Source organism: Alligator sinensis, unplaced genomic scaffold (assembly GCF_000455745.1).
Source record: "Alligator sinensis unplaced genomic scaffold, ASM45574v1 scaffold1031_1, whole genome shotgun sequence".
In the NCBI taxonomy this organism is placed as follows: Eukaryota; Metazoa; Chordata; order Crocodylia; family Alligatoridae; genus Alligator; species Alligator sinensis.
In genome coordinates this window covers 1,717,029-1,725,232 of record NW_005842167.1, presented here as the reverse complement: position 1 = coordinate 1,725,232, position 8,204 = coordinate 1,717,029, and positions in this window count along the sequence as shown.

Below are 8,204 nucleotides of genomic sequence, written 5' to 3'. Positions count from 1 at the left end.
CCTGCTGTGTGATGAAAGAGGTAGACTTTGTAATAAACTGCTGGTATTCTTTTTGTTATGACCAAATGTAACAGAATTACAAAGCAAGAAGAAATGGGCCACTGTGCTTTTGTTTATTTATTTATTTTTAAAGACAATAAGAGATGAATGGTTTGGACATTTTAGGAAAGGAGGGGATTATTGTTTGCCTGGGGTGTGTTGCAAGGCCTGGTGCCAAAAACTGAATGGTCTTCACCACCCAAGCAGTGTAATAATCTCTCAGAAATGTTCTGCTTGAGGTATTGTGTTCTTATTATGACCCTCAAAAAAAAAAAAAAAAAAAAAAGAGTAAAGGTCATTCTTGTGCATTTACTAGGGATTAATGGCTCAGGTCTGGCTCTGACATCATTGACAGCCAATCAGGCTTCAGTCTTAATGTCTAAAGTTCTAAACTTTGTGGAGTTTGCCTGAATTGAGCCTGCTAGAGACGGGCAGTCAGCCTTCCGCCTTTGTGAGACCGGATAGCTCCATCAAGAAGCAAAGCAATGTACGTGTTTCCTCAAACTTAATGAATACATTCTGACTTGCAACATCCTTCTTACAGCTGTAGCCTGAGAACAGGGAACTTTCAAATTACAGTGAGGCCTTGTAACCAAAAGCAGATGATTATATGTGGGTGTGATCTGTCTTTTCTTGGGAGTAGCCCTCACAAGTAGAACAGAGATGAAAATGTGTGCCACTACATTATGACTCTTGTAAGTCTTGTGGAGATTCTTGGTTTTTTAAGCTTCCTTGCTTTGAGCAATGTGCATATGTGACTTTATTCAGCTTTAATTTCCTTAATGAAACCCATACTAGGCACATTAAAGAACTTCACCAGATGCAAAAAGCTAGAATCTTTGGATTCTTAGTTTGGATTCATTATTTAGTTGGGTAAGTAATTATTTTGAATTTGTAAGTGATAACTTAAAAATATTGATTTGGTGAGGGCTCATCGGAACCTCTATTTTAAGGAAGTGTGTGAATAGTTGTTTTCCTTTCTTTTTGCTTTACCTGCATTAGTTTCATCAGCTGGGTTCACATCAACATAAAGTTTCAAAGCAAATGGTCCCTTCCAGCCCTTAATTTCTATTATTCTATGAAAACTCCCCACTTCATTGTTAAAACTGAATTTCTCAGATTTTGATGCCAAACCACAAATGACCCCAGGTTCACTCAAAAAGTTGGGGACCTTCGGTGAACTTAAGTTTGAATTTTGTGTTTGTAAACAGTAGACCTCTTATGTATCATTCAGGGTTGCAAGCAGCCCAACACAACTGTGTTTTGCAGTGTTTTTCTGGTTAGTTTGATCCATATAAAAATGTAGTGCTGACCAGTGATGAGAAATTTTAGACCCATTCATACTACAAAATAACTATGGCATATCATTATTTTTAATCAGTTTTCGAAGAATGGAATTGACGGGGACCCTCCATCCCACATGGCATTTATAACATTTTTAGGAATAGCTCCTGCACAAATTACCTACTGCCCTTTATTGTCTTTTTTGTACTGATAAAACTACATTCAAAAGAAAAAAACAACAATTAAACCTATAGACTCACAAGAGACAGAAGACTCATATAACATTGTAGTTAATGCAGGTTGAAGCAATGTTTGCAGGCATTAAGAGAGGACAATACATGTTTGCATCTCCCATGCTTTTTACTAGATTTGGGTTGAGGTAGGAGGTGTTCAGATCTGGATCCAGATTAGATTTAGGGTGAGGTTTAAAACTCCAACTGGAGGAGGAACCTGAGCCAATGTACAGATTCAGTGATACTAAAATATTGCAAAATCTTGATTGTTTCAAAACTATAACTGGAAGAACTAGTCCCTTTTGGTTGTGTACACAGACAAAAATCAAAATGATTAGGAATGGGTTTGAATTTGTGTCTGGAGTATAACATTCACCCTAAAGACGAAGACAGAAGTGACAATTTTTACCTAATCTGCTCCCTGAAAGCGCTGTACAGCTGTGACCAAACACAAGTGCACTGCTCCAGAGTGCTTTAAAAGGGCCCAATTCCATGACAATCTGAACCTTCATTGGCTGCGTCCAGACAAGCGTAGACATTTGGTTCCCTGGGGACAAGTAGCAGCAGCGTACCTTGCACTGCAGCTACTTGTCCCCAGGGAATGCTCATGCCAAACATGGTTTGGCTCATGGCAAGTTACCCCTGGGGTCCTGTGGGCCTCCTGGGGCTGCAACACTGGAGATCCTGCGAGGTGGAGCCTGACTGGCAGCCACAGCACAGTGTTGGGTGGCCTGGCTCCGCTTTTCAGTGGATGTGTTGCCTGTGCGTGCACTGCACTGTTTTTTGACCCCTGGGGTTAGCCCATTGGGGTTATTATTGCCCAGATGCATCACTTTAGACTTATCTACACTGAATGTCATTTGCCATTTAGTTGCCCACTTACTCAATCACACCAGATCCTTCTGTAGTTCCTTACAGTCTGCCTTGGTTTTTGCCCTTTGAATTTTGTGTCTCTGGCAAATTTGGCCACCTCACTACTCACCCCCTTTTTCCTTTTTCAGGCCAAACAGAACAGACTGAAAACTATTGGTCAGTTTAAGCTTAACTCAAAGTATGAGCACAATATTTGCTTACCATCACTAGAGGTTTTGTGGTTTAAAGTATCTTGGTCTCACTGAATCAGTCAGTCCGCAGTTTCTAAGCCAGGCACTGGAATCATTGAAGATCATCTTGGGACCTGACACACATCTTTAAAAAACTATCATGTGACTTTCTGTAAACTTTTATAAATAGGGGAATTGAGGTTTCCTTATTCAGACAGCGAGGGACTCTTCAGTGTATATACTTGGCTGAGGGGTGCCAGCTTCATTGTACAAGGAAAAGTGTGGCTGGTCTTCAGTGCTGTCTGGCTAGAGCACAAGTCATACAACAAACAGTAGGTTTTCTGCTAGAGCTAGCCACAGCTGTTTGCCTAGTTACAGGTGCATTAAAGTCCTTCCCTTGGGTTTGACAACCTTTCATTGCACTGATATATTTCCCTGCTATCAGATCAGGCTTAGAACACATATGGAACTACTCAGAGTATAATGCTAAGGCTCCTGGTAGTTAGTGCTAGATAAGGTCACAAAAGCCAAGTATGTAGGAGGGAAAGTTGCACAATTTTTAGTAGGATTTTTTTTCCTTAGCAAATATTTTCCATTGAAAGTTTTTGCATTCCATTTTTTCTACCTAGTTTTCAATTATTCTGAAACAATCTTATGCTTTGCTTTCACTTTGTTTTCTAAGGTTGTAGTGACAATGGTATATAGCTACTGGGGTCCAGGAAGCGATTGCCACTCACTGCGTCCCTGTTTTATGAACACCTGGTTATTAGTTTGATGTTTGGGCTGTTCATGCTGAAGGCTGAAATACAGTTCTCTTTGCAAAACATTGTTTATTCTGCCACATTTTTCCCCTTTGAAATGTGGTGTCATCTACAAATGGAGACCTGCTGTATGAGGTAAGTGCAGTGTTTGCTTGGTTTAGTGGCTCTCTGAAGTAGGGTGGCTATTTGTCCAGTTTTATAGAGGACAGTTCAGTTTTTTGGTCCTCTATCCTCTACCGGATGCCTTTATGTCCTCTATTTTTCAGCAGTTGGTGGCACCGCCCCTCCCCTCAGCCCCCACTGCTGACGCTGCTGCTGCTGCTGCTTGGCCCGCCCCCACCGCTGACACTGCCATGGCTGCCTGCGGGAGCTCCCTGCTTGCTGCCGCCATGCCCCCACCACCAACATCCCAGCCGCTGCCTGTGGGAGCTCACCATGCCCACCCCCAGCCTCCTGAGGCTGAAATAGGCCCATCCCCTGGAAGCTGGGCGAAGACCATTAAACTCATTTTAAGCAGGCAACAGAGCAGTCTTTGCTTAGATGGTCACTGCTTTGCCACTATCTGTAGTGAGTTGGGATTTACCTGGGAGGTGAAATAGAGGTGAAAGTCTCTGTGTCCCATTAATTTATCTAGCTTTATACCCTGCCTTATCAAAAAAGCTCAGGGCAGCTTACAATAAATAGGTCCAATGACTATGCTAGTTAATCCCTCAGGGCCTGAGAGAGGAGTCCCAAAATGAAAGTATTTAGATTAAATTTTTCCTACCTTTAATGTAAGATGAAGGGTACTGTCCCCTCATGTGCATTGTGTGTTCTTACCTTACTTTGTCAGTCAAACCTAAAGTTCCCTGCCTAAATTTACATTGGATTTTTTTGTGATTACCATATTTACTCCTATTAGATGAGGTTTTTCCCTTCATGGGGAAAAAAGTCCCTTGCCTTATAATCAAGCACTGGGAGGAGGGGCAGCTGCTTTGGCCCCAACCTGGGGTTCGGGCTGAAGCTAGAGCCACAGCTGTGGCCAGAGGTGCTATGTACGTTGAGGCATGAGGGTCCTGCCCTCCCCTCCACCCCCCCTAGGAAGATGGCTGTTGCCTGAAATGTGTAAAACTGTCCACACGTCCAACATCTTAGGCCCTACCTGGCAAAAATAATAGTTGGCACCTATGGCTGCAGCTGCTGCTGGTCGCCACACTGCCTCTGCATGCCATGCCATTCCTCCCCAACAGCCCCCAGTCTGTCTCCTGTCTCTGCACTGCTTCTCCCTCTCTCTCCCCCTCTACCACACTCCTTACATTTGCTCCCTGCCAGCAGACTGTACCCCTGCTGCAGCCCGGGGCATGGAGCATGACTGCAGCCCGGGGCATGGAGCATGGCTCCAGCCCAGCCTTGTAGCAGCAGCTATGTGGAGCCAGCACTGCTGTTCCAGCCCAGCCCTATAATAACAGCAGTGGAGAGCTAGAGCTGCCATTCTGGACTGGGCTGGAACAGCAGTGCTGGCTCTGTGCCACTACTACGGGGCCAGGATGGAGCCACGCTCTGTGCCCCAGGCTGCAACAGGGATGGAGACTGCTGGCATGGAGCAAAGGTAAGAGAGGGTGGAGGGGCAGGTAGAGGGGAGAGACTTTGGGGAGTGTGGGGAGATGGGAGAAAGAGGGTAGGGACCTGAGGCTGTGGATGGTAGAGGTGGGGAGAAGAGGGGAACAGGGGAAGTCAGGGCAGATTGAGGCTCAGGGGGGAAGGGGTGAAGGCAAGGCAGGCACAATGGAGGGTAAGGTGGGGGAGCAGGGGGACAGGCAGCAGAGAGCAAGATGCCTGCTTCTCTCACTGCCTGCCCCCTACCACCTGCCCCTCCACTCCCCACAGCCTGTCCTATTACTGCCCCCACCTACCCTACCAAGTTCCCTCTCCCACTGTCTGTCTTCCCCACATCTGCTCCATTATTGCCCCCCTTATCACCTCTCCCCCCCATCTGAGGTAGTGGAGTGAGTTGAATTTAAGATGATCCTCCAATAATTAGATTCCATGTATAGAAGCTAATAATTGGGGGGAGTCATCTTGCATTCAGATTCATCTTGTATTCAGGTAAATACAGTACCTTCTTATCTCCTGTCATATTTCCAGGGAAAGTTTCAATGTTTAATGTAATGAGTAGCCATCATGGTTCTTATTTTGCTTATTTGGTCTCCCAAGTAAGAAATAGGTACAGAGTTCTTAGTATTGATAGTTGTCAGGATTCCCTAAAAATATTTAACCTGGATTATACATGTACAAAGTAGGGATGTAAAGCTGGCAATGTTCTTAAGCATTTGTAGGGTTTGGGCCTAAGTAAGTGATCCAGATTGTCTTCTCTCTGTATTTCCTGTATATGAGGATACAGATTGTAAAATGGAGTGCTCCTTTAACAGCTGAACTCCAAATGTTTGAAATTCACCAGGATGATTGATAACTATTTAAAGCCACTTGAGGCAATGTGTTGAACTCAGAAAGCTGTATGTAGAGGAGGCTCTTCATATCTGAGAGCGAATAGGCAAAACTGATACGGGAAAATGAACTTAGAGATAGCTTATGGCAGTGGGTAAAAATCTTAGTCTATCTGGCTTAATATAGCGTAGGCCAGATGTGTCCCAGTAAAGTTGTGGTACTTGTTGACGTTGATTTAGTAAATGGTCGTAGGTATAGTGAAACATATCTTGTGTTATTTTCTGTGCCACAGCTACAGATAAGATGTTATTGTATTGAAAGCATTTTTGTCTCTAACTTTTATCTGGTTGGAGTATATGATAATAGATGCATATTTGGGGCTTATACTTGGGGCTTCTTCAGGATATTGAAACATCTGTTTAAAAAAATGCACAAGAAGGAAAGGGGGGAGGAGGGGAGGGCAGGGGAAGTTTCAACTTCAACACTAAACATACCAAGAAAATAAGTGTACAGAACTAGATTACCCAGAAGTTTAAGAGACTGCGGAACCTAAAGGTATCCATTCTATTGTTTGAATCCCTGGGAAAATTTGTTGCACAATAAGCTTAATTCATTAAATAAAACAAGATGGTAGTTTGGTCAATTGTCCCTTATTGCTGGCCCTATCATTGTCTTCTGTGGCTAAGGGAGGTAATGAAACTCAGCAGTGTTGATGGCTGTTGTCAGCAATTTCTCCATCTGATAGAAACATAAGCTCACATCAGTTCATGGGGGCATGATATGGCAGATGAAGGAGTTTAAGGGTGAGAGAATCACTCCATTTGAAAGGAGACCATAGCCTTTAGCAGGCTCCGAGCCAAACATGCGAAGGTATGTTCTGGGGTCATACCTGTAGTTCCTCATTCCCACTGTGAAGATAACTTGAAGAAACTAGGTATGTTTAGACTGCCAGAAGGGTGGAGAAAAAAATGTTCTCGTTTGTCACAGAGGGCAAGACAAAGAGATATGGGTATAAATTACAGCAAAGTAGATTTAGATTAAATCTCAGGAACACTTCTGAACTGTAAGGACAATAGGACAATGGAATAAGTTGCAGCGAAGTTGTGGAATCATCTTCACTGTAGGTTTTAAAGAAGAGGCTGGATAAGCAGTTGTCTGGGATGTATTAGGAACAAGAAAACCTGAGTTTGTGCAGGCAGTTGTATGTGATGACCCTTAAACTCTTTTTCAATTGTATAAATTCCATCGTTGCTAAAAATACAGTCATTTCCATGTGATTAGGTGGGAGATTCTGTGGGGATAGAAACCAATAAAAATAGAGGTCATAAAATGGTGAAATCACTGATGCATCTCCCTGCTGGTTTCTAGCTAGGAGATTTGTAAAATGGATTTTATGAAAAAGATATTAAATGTTGTTTATCCTGAATACCCTCTGAAGGGGAAGAGAGATCTGCCTCTTTTGAGCCTCCCTCTTCTCTCAGAATGGAGGGGGAGCTAGTGGGCAGCACTTTCGAGAAGAAAAAAGAGAGCATGGAAGACTTCTCTGGGAGACTTCTGCTTCCCTCTTCAAGTATTGCTGCTGTATCTACTGAGGAGAATGCTGTGTTCTGCATGAATATGTTACCCGGGAACCAGCTCCTTCCTTGGCTCCTACTTTCAGATCATCCTGCCTTCTATGCCCTCAAATTAGCCATTGAGAGGAAAGAGCTTCATGAAAAAGCAATTTCAAGGAAAAGTTTTCAAGTAGTCCTACTTAAAACTGTGAGACTCTTAATACTGGATGCTTGGAGGGAGCATCTGATTTTGGAGACCTTGGAAAGTAAACTCTACATGGTATTTGAAGGTGATTTATTATAGCCTGGATGAAGTCAGTTTTGTGGAAGCGTGCCCCTTCTCCACCTGGACTACATTAAGTGAGGGCAAACTTTAGGACTAAGAAGAGCATTCAGGCACTAAAAACATGAAAACATGCTGATTTCCCCCCTCCCTCCCTGCTTCTAAACTGGTGGTCTACTGACCTACAAGTAACTGGCTAGAAGAGGGAGATCTAGGCAGCTTCAAAGTGCTGTTGTTGGCATCGGGCTCAAGAGAAACTTGCACAGTTTGTTATTCCATTATCTTGAAACTTGATCAAATGTATTATTTCTAATCTTTAAACTGAGAAAGAAGAAAGAGCACTATATGTCAGAAACTGCATAATCTCCAAGAGACCCACTTCTTATATTTAATGTTATGGTACATTTGTGTAGAGAGACATGGTCTGAGCACAGGAGTGGGAACTCAGAACTCATGGCTACGTACAGACAGTCAACAAAGCCCAAGGCTGAATTGATTCAGTCTTTGCAGGTTAGTCTAAGCTGCAAAGATTGAACCAATAAGCAAATGCTTTGATTCCCTTTTGATTCAGGAAATGCAGCCAC